Source organism: Setaria italica, chromosome V (genome assembly GCF_000263155.2).
Source record: "Setaria italica strain Yugu1 chromosome V, Setaria_italica_v2.0, whole genome shotgun sequence".
Classification (NCBI taxonomy): domain Eukaryota; kingdom Viridiplantae; phylum Streptophyta; class Magnoliopsida; order Poales; family Poaceae; genus Setaria; species Setaria italica.
Window position 1 is genome coordinate 32,447,637 of NC_028454.1, and position 22,921 is coordinate 32,470,557.

The 22,921-nt window shown below is 46.8% G+C and overlaps 1 pseudogene; it reads right to left on the reverse strand.

Annotated features, from left to right (window-relative positions):
* Nucleotides 1–16,649: 16,649 nt before the first annotated feature.
* LOC101780554 lies at nt 16,650–17,032 on the reverse strand (annotated as a pseudogene).
* Nucleotides 17,033–22,921: the final 5,889 nt, after the last annotated feature.

A 22,921-nucleotide genomic window follows, 5' to 3' on the forward strand; every position in this document is an offset into this window, starting at 1 on the left:
TCTCTCTCTCTCTCTCTCTCAGCACCCTCACCGGTACCTTCCTCTCCTCCTTTGCTTCCCCTCCCATCCCCCTTCCGCTCGCCCCTCACCGGCAGTGAGGAGCAGCAGCGCGGCGAGGTGAGGCGGCGGCGGCGATGGTGGGCGACGGGAGGCTGGCAGCGGGGCGGGGGCCGGCGGGTGGATTTCAATTTATTTTATTTTTTAATACCCCTTTAGTACCGCTTGACAATACCGGTTGCGAAACCGGTACTAAAGGGGGTTCCCAACCGCTACGGAAACCATTTCTCTAGTAATGAATATTTGAGCACAAGAACCGATCTACAAAGGTTCTACACAAGCTAGATGGTGAAAGAAAAAGATGCAACGAACCGATCTACAAAGAACTGGCAATCTAGATTAGCACGAACACCCTAAAAGCTTGCTACGGGATCCACGTATAGAACGCATCTATTAAATAAGCATGCTAGATGGCAGATGTACATGCTGGGAAAAATCAACAAGGGCTGAAAACCTATGCAATTAAGAACCACAAGTTCTACCGATCATCTAAATCCGTCTACTGAGGAGGATTCGGCGAGGATCACGAACGACATGCCTTGAATGGTAGAGGTAATGATAACGTGTTAAGTTGTAGGGGTCGTTGCGAATCCCCTGATCCGTTTTCCCTTCCCGGCAATAGATGAGGCATGGAGAAGATGGTAGATGACCCGTCTCCCTTCCCAATCCCAAGCACGGCACACACGAAGAACACACGAGAGACAGTAGATGTAGGTGGAACAGATCTCTTAGGCACCGTTTGGATCCCTTCATTTTGAAGGAATTGGAATCTACTTAATGGAGTAGGCTATTTGTCTTGGAATGTGGCATTCCACAACTTTCCAAAGTTTAGATATAAGCTTATCTTAAATTCATAGGGGTGGGAGATGGAAATTGATTCTATAGATCCTCATGCTATGTTTCTAATGTGCAACTTATAGCACGCTCTTCGACTCGCTTCCTTATAGCAAAAGTGCAGCACATAAGTATCTTTCCCATATGGCCAACAATAATATATAAATATATTCCACATACAACTATATTAGCTTAATTAATTTGTGTCTAAATTATAATTATTAGAATTCAATTCAAGGATCCAAACGGGATGGGTACATAATTATCAATTAGGAATATCTTAGCAAATTCCTACTCCTAGCCCATAAAGTTTCGAGCCGCTCGTCTGTTGTTTGTAGGTCCTCTGGCCGCAGAACCCAACTGTTGAGATCTACAGCGCTGGTACGGCTATGCATGGCCACGATCGACCAGTCTATCACTTCGGACCGGACCATTCTCCGGAGAGAGGAAATGGAAGCCGTAACAGCGTAGAAAACATGTCTTTGGCCTTTGGGTACTGTACGTGCACACAGAGTTACGCCGCGTCCGTCCGTCCGTCCGAGAATTCGAGTCAAAAGCCTCGGGGCCGCTAATAAGAGAGTACCAGGCGTGTAAATCCGATCCGATCCAAAGAATCACGTGTTACCCTACCCCCAAATGGCGGTCAGGCAGCTCGTGTGTCGGTCGCTCGTTGTTCGTTGCCTCATCAGCCGAGCACGAGCGCACCGCCAAAGCCAGCGGCCGGCAAAACGGCCAGACAACAAACGCGCAGCCCCCCGCCAGCTCTGCACGCGGCGCTCAACTGCCGGTGTGAAACGCGGAGCACCGCGAGGCAGGCAGGCCAGGCAGCGTAGCCTCGGCGTCCCAGAAAACAAAACCGTGTCCTCCCGACCGCAGCGAATTAACAAAACGCCGCAGGCGTCTGAATGCGGCCGGCGCCGCGCCGTAACGTGGCGCGCGCGCCGTGTGATCGCGGACCGGGTGCAAGGGTGCGACGCGATGTGAATCCCGCGCTCGTTTCGGCTCGATCGATCGAGCGCGCCGGCCGGGGAGTACGAGCACCTGTTGTTCACGCGGCCGGGTGGGCGCGGGGCCGACGCCGATCGACCGACCAGCGTACGTGCCGGCTCCGGATCTGGGGCGGGGGGCGGCCGTTGCGGATCGGCAGCGCGCGGCCCTGCCTGCCTGCCGATGGCGCCTGCGGCGTACGTGAGGTGGTGTGGCCCTGGCTGGCCCCTGCGGCGCGCCCGCATTTAAGGCGCGGGCTCACGCAGGCGGCAGGTGACGGGGCGGTGGAGAGGAGAAAGGGTGGTTTGGTGGGTGCGCGCCTGCTTTTTGTCTCGGAAAGCCCGGTCCAGCCGGGGACGGCGACGGGCGCTGGTCGGTCCCTGGTCGCGGGGTCCAACCGTTACCGTACCCCGATCCAGCCACTGGCCGGTTGCGCGCCAACCAGGCCACGTCGGTCGCCCACGCCTGCGGCTCCGTGCTTCGATCGGCTAGGTCTCTCGACTCTCGTTGATTGGCTGGCCGCTTTGTTTAACCGCGCGGCTACTCCTGCCGTCGATTCCTAGATCGATCCACCCCCATCGACAGAGCTGCTACTTCATTGGGCGACCGGTGTGCGGTTTTTGGCTGTTTTCTGAATACACCGAACGTACGTATGGGCGTGGCGAAATTGGGCTCGCGACATTATGGTAGACCTGAATATGGATGACATCTGGCGAATTTTACCGTATTATACCTTTCTAAAAAAACAGAGAAGAAGAATTTGACCGTATGATCTCTCCGATCTACTTGAAGTTTTATCATGTAGGAGTACGTTAATACATACCCCCTCCATTCCAAATTGTAGGTCGTTTTAGCTTTTGTAGATAACCTAGAAAAGATATAACGACCTACAATTTGGAACAAAATGAGTACTAAGCATGTATGACTGGGGTAGTTTATTATTATAACCTGATGGCATCGGGTAAACTAATCACACTATGCAGTGAAGAATGTTCACACTGCGCCCGGAATATAACATGATCTCAACAATCTTTCGCGCAAAGGATGAGTGGGTGATCGTCACAAAACCCATCGAGATTGCTACTAGTATCACTATCTACACCGGCAGATATATCTAGCTAGACGTGTAGCTTGCGCCTTGGGAAAGGCCAACCGGGTGCAGAAAGGAGTCGGTACGAGTTTGGCATGGGAGCAGGGGGGTGAAACCACATCAACCCCTGGTCTAAACTGGGGTGCTTAGCCGACTATAGCCACGCCATCTAGAAAAGACCGAGCTGACATGGGGAAACTGGTATCTATCCTCCTTTTAGCTAGTGGTACATAGCTGCAAAAACGTGACTCCCGATCACCGCCATGTTGTCCACCCCACGCTGGTCCGGTCCATGGAAAAAAGGCCTTTCTTAGACGAGGCCTGGCATGCGTGACTGCATGTGTAGCCTCTATTTTGGACTTGAAAGCTGCCGCTTGTTCCGCCTAAGAAAAGTAGTAGCATGACGCAGGGCCCCCCCAGCTCCAAAACTTGGATCTTGTCGTGAACAGCGAGTCTATGATTTTTTTGGGCATGGCAAGTGCTCGTTCCACGCTTAATTGTATTGATTTTATTTTTGTCATGGTTTCGTCCAATCTTAAAACACCACTAGTAGCAGTTCTAGTCGTTTTTGCAATTTCAAACATTGAATGCGATGTTTGCTAGATATCACCACATACTACTTCATTCACAAGAGCCATGGATTATACTGTGAACCAAAGATCATCCTTCATTAAAAAAAATCATTAAAAAGAGAGAGAGAGAGAGAGAGAGAGAGAGAGAACCCAAAAAGATAACAAGAGAGCCGCGCGCGTTTATGGCGGTAGGAGGGATGTCACTATTATCCGGTAGATGCTTTGACAACTGAAGTTAAACTTGGGGAAACGTCCAAGCCCAAGGTCAAAATCGTAAATCTGAAGGCGCGCAAGCGAACAAGCGCCACATGATGCAGGACGCTTTCGCCCCCATATAGATTATCAGCCGATGATCCTATAGGAGCACGCAGCAGACCCGTCAACGGAGGAGGCAGAGAAACCAACCGCTAATCAGCGTATCCTATGCTCATCAGCCTCAGACGACGCCGCCCCCCAAGCAAGCAAGCAAGTTGGCCCGGGTCCAATCCTTTTATAATCTCTCTCGCTCTGCAGCGCGCCCCTGTGACATGTGAGTGTGACTCATGTTACTGTCCCAGCGACCTAATCCCTCTCATGGTTTGACTTGTTCCAAAGTCTCTTCTTCTAGTTCTTAGTCTTAAACATTATTGAATGATAACAATCTGATGTTGTATCATTCCGGGAAGAAAATTATAGAGATCGTCGAATCTAGAGAACGTTAGAAAACGTCGGATCCGCCTGTTTCTTTAGATCAAATCACTTAGAATATGGCGTGGTCTCACCTGCTCCACATCGATGGAACGTTGCTGGACCTGCCGGGCCGCGACTGCGGAGAATATTTGCGTTTGAAAATGCGTCGCCGGGGAGACACGGCGGCGTTCCGGTACATCATCACGTACGAAAAGATTCCGGTGCATTGCATGCGCGCCGAGCGGCTGCTTTGTTTTGTTTGGTTCATGCACATATTTTTGGACATAGTTTTTTTCTTTTTACCGTGCGTTTGCTTTTCGAGACGAGGTTTCGGCGCGTGTGGGGAATCTACCCAACATTAGCAGAGCATCTACTCCGATATATGGCAGGTGATTGATTCAAACTGGAGCGATCCCTGGGCCCTGGCGACACGTATTATGCGTGTACTGTCACGAGCAGCGTACGTTTCTGCAGTGTTTGTGTCTCGACAAGAGGTAAGGTAGCAGCTACTAGATAGCATGACAACGTTGACCTAGTAACAGTAGTAATGCCGCCCTCAGTTGCTGCGCGCGGTGGATTCAAGCTGCCCACCCACGAATCGAATCCCATGGCGAGGATCGGGACCTCCAAGTCCGGCCTGATCCCATGACCAACGAAACGGATCGACCGGCGCGGGTAGCAGCCGCACGTCCCTCTCGGCGGCGCCCCCGCCCGTCGACGTCGCCATCGACCGGCCCATCCATCCATCCATCACCCATCCTCGTCGCGCGCGCGCCGGGCGGAGCGGACCACCCGCGTGCGGACACGCACGCCCCCGCACCGAGCGTGCTGGTCCGCGGTTCGCGCCGCAGACGCCTCCCGCTAATACCTCCCATTGGGCACGTTGCCATTTCTCTCGCTCTCTCGCTCGCTCGCGCGCGCGCGCACCACCCCTCGCCACGGCTTACGCACGATGACATGCGCGGGGACGCAAGCGGCCGGAGACGACGTGCCGCTGATTGATCCATCGGCGGGGGCGGGAGCGAACACGTGGTTCTCCCCGACGCCGCGCGCGCCAGCAATCCGCCGTCAGTTCGATCAGCCTTGCACGGCTAGGCAGCCACCGACCGTGACATGCGCCGAACCGTACCCCAAAAAGGTTTAGGCCATGTTTAGTTGCTCAATTTTGAAGTGTCAAAATCACTGTACCAGCACTGTAGCACGCTGTAGCATTTCGTTTGTATTTATGAATTATTATCCAAACATTGACTAATTAGGCTCAAAAGATTCGTCTCGCAAAGTACAACAAAACTGTGTAATTAGTTTTTAATTTCGTCTACATTTAATACTTCATGCATGTACTGCAAGTTTGATGTGATGGGAAATTTTCTTTTTGTATAGTGTCAAAGTTGGGATTTGACGGTGAACTAAACAACGCCTTACTACCTACTACTCCACCGCAGGATCAGTTCGATCATGTATCTCTCGCGACGAAATCAGCACACAGCCTAGAGACTCTAGAGACGGCTACCTAGAATGATGCTAGCAGTTACTCCTCCTCCTAGCTGCTAGAGAGCACTGAGTATCTCGAGATGTCGAGATTAAACTACGCTTTTTATGCGCACGATGTTAACTTGCATGGTTTGAGCAATGCTCAGTCTCCATCGGAATGAGTAGCCGCCGGCCACCAAGAGCCAACTTATTCTGTGCTAGCTCTAGCTTTCTCTCACCTGTGAAAGGAGGTATACGTGCACGCAACATATCTTTGCCGTGGCATGGCTTCAGGCTACGAGCCTACGACGAACGAGTGAGCAGTGATCAAGTGGCTAGGCTGCCAAACGCATATATAGCCCTAGCTGCTGCCTGCTGGGGTCGGCAAAGCATCCGCAATCAACTCTAACCCCTTGTACTTACTCGGGTGAAAGTGAGCCAGGAAAGCGGCACCAAACAGTACGGTGTCGATCCGTAGCTTGGCCCGTCGATCACGTACTGCCATGTATGAGCTATAATAGCGTTGTTCCCAAGCTGCTAGTAGTATCTTAATTTTTCTTGTTAGGTGTTTGATTAATCGCCTAGCTAATGGAGATTTTTTTGTGGTTTGTGGAATGAAGCACGGTGAGAAGTTTGCTTTATTACCGAGCACGTAGATCGTGGGAGGACTTGAATTTGATGCTTGCACGGCATGGAACAACCACGGCATGGGAATTGAATAGTTTATTGCATATGGACTTGACTTGATCTAGCTAGACAGGCTCACAGACCTAACAAACCACCCATCGTCGAAGGAGTGAAACGCTGCCCTTGGACCGCCAACATGCTCAGCTTGGACCAGTGTGACATCGGCCTCCCATGAGCATGACGTACGACCACCGTGTAGGCACTAGTTTAACTGTAAATAGTCGTAGCACTAGTAAATGATCATTCTGTTTTCATGCCTATCAGTTTGTTTTAACAAAAACATCACTACACATAAATAACCACTCTGCTCCCTGATAAAAAAAATTAAATACACCCCACAAATATAATAATTTTGATATTTTGGGGTCATTTTGGACCTTGTTCTTGCTCAAAGAGACTCAGTCCTGCAGATATGTGTCACCTGTGCACGAACAGTGTTCGTGCGATAACGATTAACAGCAGCCAGACATTAGTCTAATAGTCTTACGGTCTTACCGGTAACCCTCCTTTTCCAAACTAAACGAGCACGTTTTGATCCCGTCAAAAGAATCCAAAACTCCTCCAAAAAGCTGAAAGCTGAAATGTCTCGGTTTCGCCATGCATGCCTCTCACTTTTCCGACTAGATCACCCAGCCACCAATTTGACCGGGTCGTAATCCTGACCATGGCCTCCTGTAGTATGCTCTGATGGCCACGGGCAGGCAAAGCAAGGCAAAGCGAAGGAAAGGAGTGCATGCAGCCATGCAAGTGGAGAGGTCTCATAGGCCGGGAGGCCCCCTCGTTTCCATGCCCCCCACTCAGATAAGATGGTGTGGAAAAAGGATGGCCCATGGGCAACTTCCCTTTACGTTTTATCCTGAAAGTGATGTGATCATCTGGGTTTGAGTTGGGAGTTGGAACTGCTGTTCGCTCATGCCTACATTCCCCTTTAGCTAGGCTCTCTCAGCTTTTGGCACAGGATTTACCCGGATCTCTTTCCCGGCTTCTGGTTCATACTACGTTGTACACAACAGTGAGAATGGAAACAGGCTGCTTTGTTAGCACTAGCAAGCTTATTAGCTTACTCAGATCATGTGAGTGTTTTATTTGATCTGGTCAAACAAGTCACGGAACGTGCATGGTCCAAGGGGGCAAGGGGCAAATTCTGTGGCGATCCACAGCCACTTGCCTCATTGTTTACTCGCTCCCTTTGGACCAGCAGCCAATCGACGGGGAAAGCTTTCAATCAGGTTCAACGTCATGTGATCGGCCTGTCTCTGCTACTTTAGAAAACCCTCTGATCCATCCCATAATTTATGGTGGCAGATTGGCATTTCAGTTACATCAGGTATACATGCAATCTACCGGCCAGATGCCCCTTCCTCTGCTGGATGGTACTCCTACCTAATAATCCTACAATGTACTACTTTATTGTTATTCATAATTATTCCTTATAAAAGATATAGCATGGTACCTCTAGTCCTCTACTATCGTTTTTTTGGAAAAATTCTAGAAAGGTAATGCACAGAAATATTTCCTCCTTGCACGATCTTTTGAATTCATCAATTGCACAAAGTGACCATGGTTTACCAAGTAAAAAAGCTACACTTAACTTGGAAGATGCTTCTTCTTCCTGTCTTTTTTTTTAAAAAAAATGGTTCTTTCATCAGAGCCTTGCAGGACAAGAGTACTGGTGCTTGTCAAAGATCGTTACAGGAGTGGACTGACCACTGACCATTTGCCTGCAGAGTTTGTTTATAGATACGCGTGGCAGGTGCATGGTGTTTATTACCACTGACCATCTTGGGGCCCCTTTGACTTGCACTCCTGAGTCCTGACCAGTTGGGTAGATCGAGGAGGGGAGGCAGTGTTTTTATACACATAAAGCCTTTTTATTTTTTTATTACTCTCTCTTTCTCCTTCGGGGGCCGCAGAGAATCTTCTCCCAAAAGACTTCATTCAGGTCCGTTCACACCTCTCCACTTGGGGCTCGGGCTCGGGAGGGCCCTAGCTCCAATGATTACCTGTGCTGAGCTCATAAAGTTCGGGACGGGAGAATACGGGCACTGTGACAGTTCTGTCAGATGTGTTTGGATAATCCGGACTAAAATTAACGTCCCATCCTTCCAAATGGGATAAGAGAATTATTACTACTCTTTTTCTTTCTCTCAGTTGAAGAAATAATTGGAAAATAAAACAACAAGTACAAAAATAATTAATAAACCCATTTTCTTTACTTATTCAGTTAAATTTGGTGTTTTCGAAGTCCTTATGTGAGGAAAATATTCGGAGGCCAATTAGAAGAACTAAACATGAGCTTAATTATAAAACTAATTACACAGATGGAGGCTAATTCGCGAGATGAATCTATTAAGCCCAATTAATCCATCATTAGCACATGTTTACTGTAGCATCACATTGTCAAATTATGGATTAATTAGGCTTAATAGATTCGTCTCGCCAATTAGTCTCCATCTGTGCAATTGGTTTTGTAATTAATCTATGTTTAATACTCCTAATTAGTATCTAAACATTCGATGTGTTAGGAATTTTAGGAGGAATTAGTATCTTTTGGTTGGATGCCTCGCTTCCTTTTCATGTAAACCTCCGTCGGTATTCAGACCCGGCAACCTACCGAGAAGGTACCCGAGGTAGTGCTTTATGCGTGGGGTTTGTCGAAGACCAGAAACTCAAAGGTAAACTCGAACACACGATTTAGACAGGATCGGACCACTTATGTCGCGTAATACCCTACATCCTGTCTGTTGGTTGGATTTGTATTGATTGATGATTGTTTGGAGGGGGTCCCTGCCTCGCCTTATATTGCCGGGGGTTGGGTTATAGGTCATGTTGTACAAGAGTACTAGTCGGATTCGACTAGAGAGTCCTACTCTAATTGCGATGAGTAGTTTCCTAATCCTCAACTAGTCCTTTTCCTCCACGTAGACCACGCCGTCCTGCACCGTAGTCTCCATGTCTAACACGTCTTGGTGTACAACCCCGTATCTAGGACCGCCCAAGCGTCCCAGTGGGCCCATAGTTGTATGGTCGACAAACCCCCGAGTACTTTTTAGTCAAATGCAGCAGTCAAGTACTTTTGTAAATATCTCCGACTAGTTTGTGGTGCTTCTTTTGAGTACTCCAACGGATTGATTCTTCAAATGTGCTCGAGTACTACTATACGGCTAGAAGATGCTCAAGCCTCATTTAACTTGCTCTTGAATCTTAAATCTTGAATTTTATATGGAAGTGCGATGAAAATCGCACTCCATATGGAGTAGCCCCCGAGCCTTAGGTTGAATCAAAGAATCAGGCTAAGGGTCACATCTTTTTCCCCTTAAAACCCAAAGAAAAAACTTTTTGTCCAACGGGCACGTGGCACACATCCTCCGAGCCATTACACGACTAGTTTGGGTATAAGGGTCAACCACTGGTCATCGTGACCGTTCACCTTCAGAAATCTTATCTCTTCAAAAAAATTGGAAACCATTCCGGTGATAACTGAGGGCTTTAAAAATGGAATATTCCTCATAATTTTTGCCTCTCGGTTAACTGTACCGCGGTTATAAATATCAGAGGGAGTTATCCCCTTCCATTTCACCCAAGCTAGTGCGCCCGTTCACCTCCTGCACTATAGCCCTAGTGCCGCCACCTGCCATTCCCAAGCTCGAGCGCCGCCACCCCCCACTCTCTAGCCCTCCAGATCATGCGCTAGAAGACCATCGGAGCAATGGCACCGAAGAAGGCATCCTCGAGCAAGGTGGCGGAGACGAAGAAACGCAAGGCCGCCCAGAAGGAGAAAGAGATCTGGCTACCGGCGCCCAATTATGGGAAGACCGACCAGATGGTGCCGCCGAATCAGACCTGTGCTTGGAAGAAATCTGTCTTGAAAGATGCAGACGTCCAAGCACTGGTGGATGCAGATCTACTCCAAGAGAAGGAGTTCATTGATTGGAGGGAAGCAGCCGGCAATCCCTAGCCTTTGGAAAGCTACCCCGATGAGACAGTCATCTTCGTGCATTTCATTGAGCGCGGATTGGGTTTGCCGTCATCCGACTTCTTTCTGAGCCTTTTGAGGTACTACAATCTGGAGCTAGTCCACCTCAACCCCAAATCCATTTTGCACATTGCGATATTTGTGCACCTCTGCGAGGCATTCCTGAGCGTTCAGCCCCACTTCTGGTTATTCAGGAAGTTCTTCAGAGTGAAGCTCCAACCCCGGATGGACCATACAGAAGTAGTCGGAGGGGCAAATTGAGTATGAACTTCGGGAGCAGTTCAAGAGCCAGTACATTGAGTATGAACTCGTAGACTCCCAACTTCACTCCTTATTTTTCTCAAGGAAAAGGTGACAATCTATATGCTCATTTATGTAGATGATATAATTGTTACCAGTTCTTCTCAAAGTGCAATCACTCGTCTACTTCATGCTCTTGGTGAGGAATTTGCTCTTAAAGATCTAGGTGATTTACATTACTTTCTTGGGATAAAGGTTGTAAGACAAGGAGACCATGTGGTACTATCTCAAGAGAAGCATGCTAGAGATATTCTCACTCGATCAGGTATGATGACATGTAAGCTCTCGCCTACTCCTCTCTCAGCTTCAGAGAAGCTTTCTCAGTTTGAAGGAGAGCAATTAAATCCAGAACAAAGTACAAGGTATAGAAGTATCGTGAGGGCTCTTCAATTCCTTACCTTGACATGTCCTGATCTTGCCTTTGCTGTAAATAAAGTTTGCCAATTCTTGTATGCACCAACTACTGTTCACTGGTCTTCAACAAAGAGGATTCTGAGATATATTAAGTACTCTCTTGATGTTGGGCTAATAATACAAAAGTCAAGTTCTACATTACTAAGTGCATTCTCAGATGCTGATTGGGTTGATAGCATTGATGATAGGAGATCTACAGGAGGTTTTGTAATATTTTTTGTCCAAACTTGGTGTCCTGGAGTGCAAGAAAACATGCTATTGTTTATAGTTTCTAGATCAAGTACAGAGGCAGAATACAAATCAATGGCAAATGCGACAGCTGAAGTAATCTGGTTGGAATCTCTATTGGCTGAACTTGGTGTTCGTCTTTATCGACCACCCTGCTTATGGTGTGACAATTTAGGAGCAACATATCTATCAGTTAACCTAGTTTTTCATGCTAGGGCAAAGCACATTGAAGTAGACTTTCACTTTGTTCGCGAACGAGTCACCAACAAGCAGTTAGAGGTTCAGTTTATTCCTTCTAAAGATCAACTTGCTGACGGATTTACAAAGGCTCTCTCGGTTTAGAAGTTTGAAGACTTTAAACACAATCTAAACCTTGGCAAGAAGAAGTAGTTTAGATTGGGGGGTGTTAAATAATATCTGTAATCTACAATGTAACAAACATGGCTGCGTCCATGAATTAGATTTGGCTGGACTCGGTTGAGATAGATTCTCTTAGAGATAGAGTTGTAACTCGAGTTCAACTATTCTGTAAACAAACTCTGATGTAATCTCTTTGGGTACTTGCCTATATAAATCAACACACAGACGTGGTAAGTTAACACACAGACGTGGTAAGTTAAGGTAGGCAGCCACGTTCTACTAAACTTTACACATTGTACGTGCAACAAGAAGTCAGGGATCGCCGTATGCCTGCAGCCTGCCTGATTGGAGAAAGCATACAACCCAAGACCCATCTGTTTCAACTCAAACAAACAGCTAAAGGGACCTGGTGGCATCCAGTTCGACACGACGGCAGGAACACATCCCCGTTCTGCCGCCCACTGATAGATCCCATCGGCCATCAGCCATCTCGCACTGACGACCGGACTTTTACCAGCGTCCGGTCGCCGTCAAAAGCGACCGCGGTGATACGGAAACCACCTGCAATCCTTCCCACCTGTCTCGTACCAACCATCCACTCCCCACTTCCACAATCCCCAGCTCGTCATCGGACCGCCGGTCGAGCTCGGGCCGGAAGCCGGGAACCCCCGGCCAAAACCCTGGTTGACACTCCACTCGCGCAACGAACAGCGCCGGTGCGCTTGGGCTGCCGAACCATGCGTCCATGCGTGCGCAGCGCAGTGTGCACCTGCCCGCTCGCGCACGGATGGGCTCCCCCCGCGCCCGCGCGCAGACGCCAGGCAGCAGGCACGGCAGCAGCCGCCTGGACCGACGCGAAAGCGCGTCCCGGGGCGCGGGGATACACGCGTGTACGTACTGCGGACGCGGCGGGCACATGACGTGCCGGCCGGCTGCGGGATGCGCTGTTCCATCGCGTCAGGGCGCGCAATGCTATGCTATGGCTATGCGCTGCCACGCGACGCCTGCGGCCAGCGCGCGGGGACAGGCGATCGAGGCGAAGATGTCAACGCCCTGGCCCCGCGAGCTTTCGATCTCGATCGGGCGCCTGTTGGAGCGTAGCGTAGCGTCCGCTAGCTAGGCCGCGATGGATGCCCGTGCGAACAGACAAAAAGAGAGAAGAGGGTCAGAGGGAGGGAGATGTCTGTCCGGCTGCCTGAGATTCGCCGGCCTCTGAGTTGGTGCCTCTGCCTGCGCTCCCCGCGTGATTCGTGGTGGCGCCCATGATTCTGCTTGCCCGCTAGCCTGCGGCTGCAGCATCGGTGTCTGCAGCCGCGGGTGTATCCTGTCGATCGAACCGTCGGCTCCATCAGCAAAGCCCACGGCTGCTGCTGCTCGTGGACTGCAGCATAGTATATTTTGTTTCCCCAGATCGATGGGTATGGGCAACGGGATATACTGCATTTGGGTATGGAGATCGAAGCTGTAGCGCACAAAGTCAAACGCCCGAGTATTTTAGGCCATGTCACGCTTGGTCGCCGTTTTGTCTAGCGCCTGGAACTCCCAAGTTGTAACCGGCATTTCGAGGAAAACTGGTAAGGGGTTCTTGTCGTTCGCAGGAAGGTCGGTGTTTCACTGTTTTGAATGGGGAAGATGGCATGTAAAAAAAAGAGCGCTGGTTGTTACGGCGGTAATTCCGGTCTTGGCTTCAGTTTACCGATACGTAATGGGCTAATCGCGTTTTGAGTCAAGAACTACTTACCGATATGTGTGTGTGCTGCAAAATTATCGGTGCCCCTGAACCCTGATCTGATTCGGTGTCTGCGTACAAGTGCGATTAGCTGACTAGCTATTGCAGTTAGAAACCTGAGGGTTCAACTCGGGCGTGTTTGGCCCTGGAAATTTGTACCTGAAGCATGTCGAGCGAACAGTGTCGCTTTTCGATATGCCCTTGTCAATCAACAAAAGAAAAGAAACAATCAAACAACAATGTTTATGAGGCCAGAAGCCAGGTCGATCTTCATTTAGTAACTGGACCGTGCCACGCACGTATTTGATACCATAGGCCCAAATTACTCGGCCCAACAAGTAAAGGCGAAATACAGGCCCATAAAGAAGCGATAAAAAAACTCTGTGAAAGAAAAAAAAAAAGGAAAACGAAAAGGGCAAAGAGCATTCTAATACCGAGACAGAGCGAGCGAGCATCATCCAGGTAGCACTGTAGTAGAGCAAAATAGTGTATCTGACGGCAGGTTAACAGAGAAGAAACATTGCAATATCTTCTCCAACTACTAGGGCAAACCCGGAAGCAGAGCTCGTGCGCTTTGCTTGTGTATGACTTTTGCTAGATAGGTAACAGATGTTCATCAAGCCATGCCTTGTCGCTCATCAGTCCACTGTCCACAAGCATACAGTGACGAACATCTACAGATATCAAAGGCTTGACGCCAAAACACTGAAAACTGTTGCCACAGAAGTGGCATGAATATCAGAGGGTGTTTGATACCTCAGACTAAACTTTAGGCCTATCACATCAGATGTTTGTACACTAATTAGGAGTATCAAATATAGTCTAATGATAAAACTAATTGCATAAATGAGGCTAATTCGCGAGACGAATCTATTAAGCATAATTAGTCTATGATTGGTCCATGTGATGCTACAGTAAGGATGTGCTAATTATGGATTAATTAGGTTTAATAGATTCGTCTCGCGAATTAGCCCTCATTTATGCAATTAGTTTTATAATTAGTTCATGTTTAGTCTTTCTAATTGGTATCCAAACATCCGATGTGACCCGAACTAAAAATTAGTCTATGGATCCAAACACCCCTAATAATTCCGGCAAAAGGGACAAAGCAGTCAGATGCAAGGAGTGAAAAATGGCAACAAGATTAGGTTTATCCCACCAATAAACATGAAGGAAAGTGAGATGAAATGTTGAAAGAGAAAAACGAAGACTAGAGCACATTTTCTTTTTTATTTCGAAGCTGACTAAAGCACACCAGCCACCTGCATTAACAATAAGAGTTTCATAATTCAGATGTCCAACATGCCTAAGAGGGTTTCCCAAATTTGGAATATGGTTAAAAGATATAAAGAGGCTCAGGAAGAAACAAAAAACTCTTACTAGAACCATCTCAGACCAAATATTAAGAAAATTGCAAATGGCAAGTTCAACAAAGCAGGCCACAAAATTTTTTCCAGAATAAACTACTGAATATTCAGATAGTTTAAACTAGTTTTTAGCATTGATGGGAATTGAAGTAATAACCACAGGAGAGAAAATCAGAACAGCAAACAACCTGATCGTGCTGATTCTTTTTTTGCATTTCAGTCATGGACTTTCTGTTTTTCTTTGCTTCGATGTACTGTACAACCTTATAACTGATGTATATACTGCTTACTATTTCTAAGTAATGAGGCCCCATAACTGACGCATTTGACAGCCCTCTTCTTGCTTGATGGCAAAGGCCATGGGTCACACATCCACTATTCACAGTTGCCATTTGAATCAGAACATGCAGTCAATCCTGTGAAGTTGGAACCATTTAGAAACAAGCAAACATCCACGAACATTTTGCAAGTAAGAACACAGTGCAAAGGGTAAATTGTCTATGTAAAATTAGCTCTGCCATTTCGTAGCTGTATAACTACCCCATTCACACATATCAACTATGATATGGTATTCATCCCTGCTAGACGACGCTTTTCAACTATTCATCATCTTAAAGCACGAAAAAAAAATATATTCAACAATCTTCAGCAACCATACTCTTCTCTATTATATGAAATGGCCACATTCTTGTACCAGTTCGTTAAAAAAAAATCTTCAGCGACCAGGAGGGACGAGACAAGCACAGTGATAGTGTAGTGCAAGATACAATAGTGATAAGATCATGGCACGCTGCATGAGATGATGAGAAAGACAATAAATGAGTAACCCAACTTTTCCAGGCATGCCAACAGTGCAGGTGATAAAACACAGAGAAGTACATTGTCAATGATTTATCACATTATGTAACATCCTACAAAGCATAGTGAGTTTGCATATCATAAGGGAAGCATCTGACATGCCATAACATTTCACCAGGTTGCCAAAGTTGACATGCTGCGGGCAAGAAGGCATCCTATCCTCAGGTTGTCTATAAAACCAGTGAAACTCTTTAGAAACCAGGTCCAGAATCTTGAAAACAGAAATTTCAACATGCTTAGTACATCAGATAATGACAGAAAATACAACACTTTAGCATTAGAGTAAACCCAAAAAGTAATTCTTAAACATTGAAAAACAAGAGTAAACAAGAAAAATAATTCGTAATTATGCAACCCCCTTCAGAAGGAATCCTGCAAATACAAAAAAGGTGAAACTTCAATAATAATCATCACAGATGTAACAGTAACACCAAATAAGTCAATTACAAGCTTTAACTCGAATACTACCCAGTTAATTTCACATGAATACGAATGACGATACATGGACATGGGCACCCAGCCTGCCAATTCATTTCAATGTCAGACCTTTGCAACCAAACAAAGAACAGACAAAAAGTACAGAGCACAGAATAACTGCTACCCCTGACATTAGGTCCAGTAAACTGACATCTTTAGCAGGACAAGGATGATGTTGTCAAAACTGCTATTTAAGTCCATAATTTGACATCCTTGTATAATTAAACATCATGTCCCATAGTCATCTCAGGGTCTAATAGCATGTGCATCATGAAGATGATCATTTATAAAGGGATGGTACAGGATGATGAAACACTTTTCAAAAAGGAGAACTTAAGGAATCATACAAGAGAGGGCATTTAGAGAAATTGTGGAATGGAAACACAAAGAAGCAAACTAAAGGAATCATTCGGACGGTGCAATAGATGAATAAGGGCTTGCTACTATAATAATAAACACTTAAACAACAAATTTATGCTGCATGATCTAAACTTACAAATTTATAACTGAAGATATATGAATAATTACTGCACAATGTAAGTTGGGACTATGAAATAAGCAACACTCACATTGATCATACAAACATTGTCAGCTCAGGTCGGCTGAAGATATTATCCCCATCATCCTCCAAGGCAGGATAAGCAGCAACAAGTGCATCTTGTGCACCAATATACAGTGAGTTGTAGATCTTCCAGTAAACTTCACGCACTTTCTTTGCTGGATGGAAAAGGCCCTGGAGACAATAGTTCAAAATCACAGCAGCACCTAATGCGACTCTCATCCCCTCAATTGCCTCCATGACAGCATTTATGACATGGGGAGATGTCTCAAATATGTTGGGCCAGACAAAGTTAAGCAATGGACAAGAGCAACCTCACAACCCAGGCCAGCAACACCTAGAGCGATGTGCTTAGTAGCAGATGCAGCAGTCTGCCGGTGAACAAGGTCTCTGTCCATGAGAGCATCTTCGAGCAAGGGACTGACAGCATATATGTAATCTTTGCCCATCTCACCAATATACTCAAGTTGTATGGTGTTTAGTTCATGTTAAGTGATATTTTTTTAATGCAATTACACATTTAACTGATTTTCTTCACATAGGCTCTAAAGAAGTTTAAGGGCTGAAATCAACAAAACGAGAAAACCCCAAAACCAAAATTAATTAATGCAATTAGTTTTAATAATAAGGCACATGTTGCAGATTAATCAAATGCCATGGTATTACATTACTACAAGAATGGTTTCCTAGGTAACTTTGTCTTCTAGATGCTTTCTAATTCAACCTGGGTTCATCAATGAGCTATACAATATAGTTTTGGAGAATTCCAAGGTAGCACAAAAAACACCATGTTTCATGTGCAAAACCTTACCTAGTTCCTTCATGGTTATCAGCTGGAATTTTTTCCGATCACGAGTATGCCTGCACAACACCAGCGCTAACTATTAATTATGCGATCATGCAGGAAGGACAAAACAACAGATGCATTGGCTGTACGTGGGAGGTGAATTGGAGACGGAGGCAGAAGGGGTGATGGACGATAGACGGATGACAAACCCCTTCTCCTGGCCACACGTGGTGAAGCAATGGACGATGGCCGCGGTGGAGTGATGGATGACGGCAGCGGCGAAGGAACCTTCTCTTTGCCGCAGTGAAGCGATGGACGATGGCCGCGGCGAAGCACCTTTCTCCTTGCTGCGGTCAAGCGATGTTGCTGCGGTCAAGCGATGGACGATAGCCGATCGACGGGAACAACGGGGGCGATTGAGGATGACGTCGAGATGGCGATTGAGGAGGGCGTCAAGGTGGCGATTTAGGGCGCGACTTTGTGTGGATGGTGTGGTGGACGGGCGGCGCCGCGGCGGTGGCGGAGGGGATCAAAGTGAGGAGAGGCAGTGCGTGGGGAAAGATGTGAGAAGGAACGGGACGATCGAAGGGGAGAGACGTTCGTGGGTGCGGGTGGGGTCCTCTCCTTCGATCGGAGGGCGCCGGAGCTCCCCTCGCTGCGACTCACGCTGACGGAGGTGGTCATTGGCGGGAGGGCGGACCGAAACTGAGCGGAGGACCCGACGTACGACGTTTTGACTCGGTTTTGCTTTTTTTAAGCTGTAGAGGCAGGCGTGGCGCTGCTCATTTTGGCGGTCTAATAAAATTTGGACCGATAAGCTTAAAATGAATTATATTTGTACTAAAAAATGAATTATATTTGTACTAAAAAATGATGGGCGAGCTAGCCTGAGTCTGAGCCCGGTCCAAGTTGGATCCGATTTTGTTGGCCTGATGAAGTTGATGAGCGGGCTTGTTAGAAATTTGAGGCCTGAAAGAAACGAAACTTAGCATGGTGGTATATGCGTGGGCTGGGCTTACTCAAACTCAACCGACCTACCCCCGTCACACCGAGAGAATCCGTGAGCCAAATCTGTGTTACCAACACAAATTTTCTAGTTCAATAGAGAGAGAAGAACGCAGGCAGGCCGATGATCCAAAAGGATCAAAACTACGGGGCCCAAATGCCCGAAACAGTCACGCATGTGGAGGAGAAAAGAAACATGCACGCCCTCAGTCCTCACCCATGGTTCTGCAGAACAACGTCAAATCAGAGAAGACAGGAAGAACAACGCGTGGTCATCTCCAGCGCAGGGATCTCCGCGGTGCCGAGCGCGTACGCTGTGACCTGACCTGTGAGATCCATACCCGCATATATTCGACCCGACAGGTCGGTTTCATCATGACATACTTTTGCGTGCCATTTGCTCATCGCGCACAGGGCGTTGGCTTCGCTCTCAGCTGCAGCTGGTGATGCTGCAACAGCAGGTGAAGTGCACTGAAAACGAACGGTTATGCTCCGTGCCTAACGATGGCACGAGCTGGACCGTCATCCGCGGACGCCGTGGCTCTCGCTCCCGGCCCGGCAGACCAAAGCGCGATGCGCATCGCCATCGGGGTTCGCCGCGTTCACGAAACTAAACGATTCTGAAAGTTCCGTTCGGGAAGCTGCCTGTGTGTTGGAACGTTACCGCAGCCACCACGAGCCCTGAGAAGAGGAGCCGGCCGTTGAGCGCACGTCCGGTTTGACCCGATCGACCGCCTGGCCCCAGATTCTTCGGTGCTGTACACGGCTGCACCGCGTTCAAATGATTGGGACGGACGGCTGGTTCGCGGTCGAATTGATCTTGCTTTGCTTTGCTCCCAGAACCTTTGGCTACCGCTGATTAGTTGACAGCTAACGGTTTTGCTTAAGCTCCAAGTTCCCGGCTTGGGAGGGGTGGCTGGCGTCATACATCATCTGAATGAGGGACAGCGATTCTTTTTTTTTTCTTCCTAAGAAGCCTCTACTAATGATTTAGAATCATTTGAGTAAATTTGAGGCCTATTCGTCTGGTCACCTAGCTCTCCACCATCAGGAAATTAAACAAACTGATTATAGGGCACCTTTTATGCTATGACTTATCATTTGGAGCAGAAGCAGGTTTGCATCGATCGTGCCTTGGACGTTTGCAGATGTTGTCTTCCTCTGTGCGATTAGAATTGAATGATCTTCTGTATCGTCGTGGACTGCAATTATCCGCCCTTACCTTACTGACCGTTAGCTGGGCGCACATGAGGTAATTAATACACAGCATGGCTATTGACTACTATCCTGCATCCAGAATCAAGGGTCCATTTGGCATTGTTGTGCTACACTCCACAGTGAGTTAATTAGTTTTCTCATGCGTAACACCGCTGCGCTAGTCAGTTTTAAGCGTACGTACGTGAACCGAGAGGATACACAGATGGAGACAGAGCGATCTAGACAGGTTACAGTCGCCTGATCGTCATCCCAGACGGCAAAAACACAGACGGAATGAAGAACGCATGCCTAATAACCCGCCCGGTTCCAGAAATCACACACGCCATTCAATTGTTGGCTCCAGCTGCCGATCGAGCCATCCGTCCATCACAAACGCATGGTGCCCGTCCAAATAAGTCCGAGCTGAAAGAGACGTCGGCGTCGTGCCAGTGTTTTTCAGCAGCTTATTCGGGGACGGACAGCGCTAGCTGCGTGATTGAATCGGAGGCGGGTAGTAGGTGGTGCTGGTGTGTGGTGTCCGTGCATCCATGCAGCTAGCTAGCCATGTGACCGGCCCTCGTTTCATGCGACCGGACGCGAGTTTTGTGCGCGCTGCACTACTCGTGGTCGTGCTCATCGATCGGCTTTGGGAGTTTGGGGCCCGAGCGAGATTGCCGCCGCCCAGCTGCACAGGTTTAGTGATCGCACACCGGTCGCCGGCGTGCAGGTGTAACGAACTTCCAGCGCTGGGCAACGGTCTGAATCATGAACGGCACTGTACAAGTTGGTGGTAATGCCAATTGCCTCCGTTTTGCTGGACCTTCCGCGGTCGTGGTTAGTGACCTCTACAAATTTTTTCAGGCGTGCAGAAACTGCCGCCCAAAGCAGAAGGAGCCGACAGCCATGGGCAGGCAACTGCTCCCAAAACACAGGTGTGTTGAGCGGTTGAGCCTCGAGCCCTTGACCAGCGGTTCTCGTCGCTGCTCGAGGCCACCAACCAAACAGCGCCCCGGTCAGGGGACTTCAAATTTCGAACCGGCCACTAAGGCTACTAACGGTCCGAGAACCGTCCCAAAACTAGATCAAACTATATATATATATATATATATATATATATATATATATATATATATATATATATATATATAGAAAATTAATTTCAAACCACATCAACCAACCTATTACTCTTATATATCTAAACCAAACCAACTAAAGGGACGTTTGGATTCGAGATGCTAAACTTTAGCAGTGTCACATCGGATGTTCGGATGTTAATTAGGAGAACTAAACATGAGCTAATTATAAAACTAATTGTAGAAACTTGTGCTAATTCATGAGACGAATCTATTAAGCCTAATTAATCCATCATTAGCAAATGGTTACTGTAGCACCACATTGTCAAATCATGGACTAATTAGGCTTAATAGATTCGTCTCGCGAATTACACTCCATCTGTGCAATTAGTTTTGTAATTAGCCTATATTTAATACTCCTAATTAGCATCCAAACATCCGATGTGACGGGTGTTAAATTTTAACACCCTATTGCCAAACAGCCCCTAAGTGGTGTAAAAAACTACAAATGAAACCAAACCCATATCTCAAACTGGTTCTAAGCCACTTAAAATCTATTATATATATATATATATATATATATATATATATATTATAGTTAGCTTTCAACATGGACCCACATATAGATCTAGTAGTACCAATTTGCACGAAGTAACTGACTGTCATTTTGAGACATCTCTAACAAATTTCAGTCAAATTTTTGTTAAAATTTTAAGGTGTGAAATTGAGATTTTAGTTTTAGCGTCTGACTTTCGACGTGGGATCCACGTGTAGATCTAGGCATGCTAATCTGCACAAACAAAGTAGCTGACTATCATTATGAGACATCTCCAACAAATTTCAGTCAAATTCGCTTAAAATTTAAGGTGTGAACGCGAGGTTTTAGTTTTAGGGTCCGACTTTCGACATGGGACCCACGTGTAGATCTAGCCACGACAATATGCACGAAGTAGCTGACTATGATTCTGAGATATCTCAAACAAATTTCAGTCAATTTTGCTAAAAATTTTAGGTGTAAACGCGAGATTTAAATTTTAGATCCAGCTTTTGACTAGGTCACACATATAGACATACTAATTTTACTATTATTGAATATTTTGAATTAGTCAAACCAATTCCAACCGCCCAAACTATTACAATTGTTAAACCAAACCCAACCATTATATATGTCACCTCATTGTCCACCAAACTAACCAACACCAATTAAGAAAACCAAACCACTAAAACTAGTTTGAGACCATGATGAGGACATCACCTGCTCGGATACAACCATATTAGCAACTTTTGATTCAAAGGTGAAATGATTCATAGTCATTATTGTATTTGATACATTTGATGAATTGATGATGCACCCTGATGTGTGTTCATCGTCATTTTTAAAAATACATACATGGATCAAAAAGAGTGTTAAACACATATGGAAGGTATGGAGGTCTAAAGAAATTGATTGGGGACTAAGTCCAAGAATTCCCAGTGTTTTCCACCAGGCCACCATGTCACTTTTGGTCCAAGGAAAGAAAGAGATCAAATCCAACACGTTTCGGAGTTGGATTCAAACTGCAGAACGATACCAAATTGTGACGGTCACCATGATCGCATACGTACTCGGATTGGGGTGTTTAAGTACTTGATGAAAATCTTATCAAGTCTATTTTCATATGAATTTGGACTCATGTCCATATCTTTTTTGAGGCGGCCGCAAACGTCGTTTTACTACAGAGACCTTTTTCTATCAATGGTGATGCGTCACCTTATTTTGGCCCAATGGGTCGTGCATCAAGTTGGGTCCATTAAGGACGCATCCTAGGGTTGGAGCACAACCCCAACACCCTGGTGGTCATCCTCCCACATTTATATACCCCTTAGCCACCACCAAGAATAATTGGATTTTGTTTAGATTAAAGTTTAGCTATTGCTACTTCGTTGTAAACACGTGTGTCGATTAGACCACCTGATTTGTTGATTTAGAACCCCAAATTCGACTTTATCATATTCATCTCTTGGGGTAAGATCTGTGCATTGTTTGCTTGTTCTTTGATTTGCTTGCAGGTTCAAGGTTGTTCTTAGCACGACAAGAATAGCAACAAATTGGAGCTGGTGTAACTGTCGCTAAGACGCAGCACCCCTATTGGTCGTTGTAGTCGGGTAGCACAATGTCGGATCCACCCCAAATCGAGTTATCCTTCACTCAACAAAAGATCGGGAACAAACCCAAGCATGTTCAT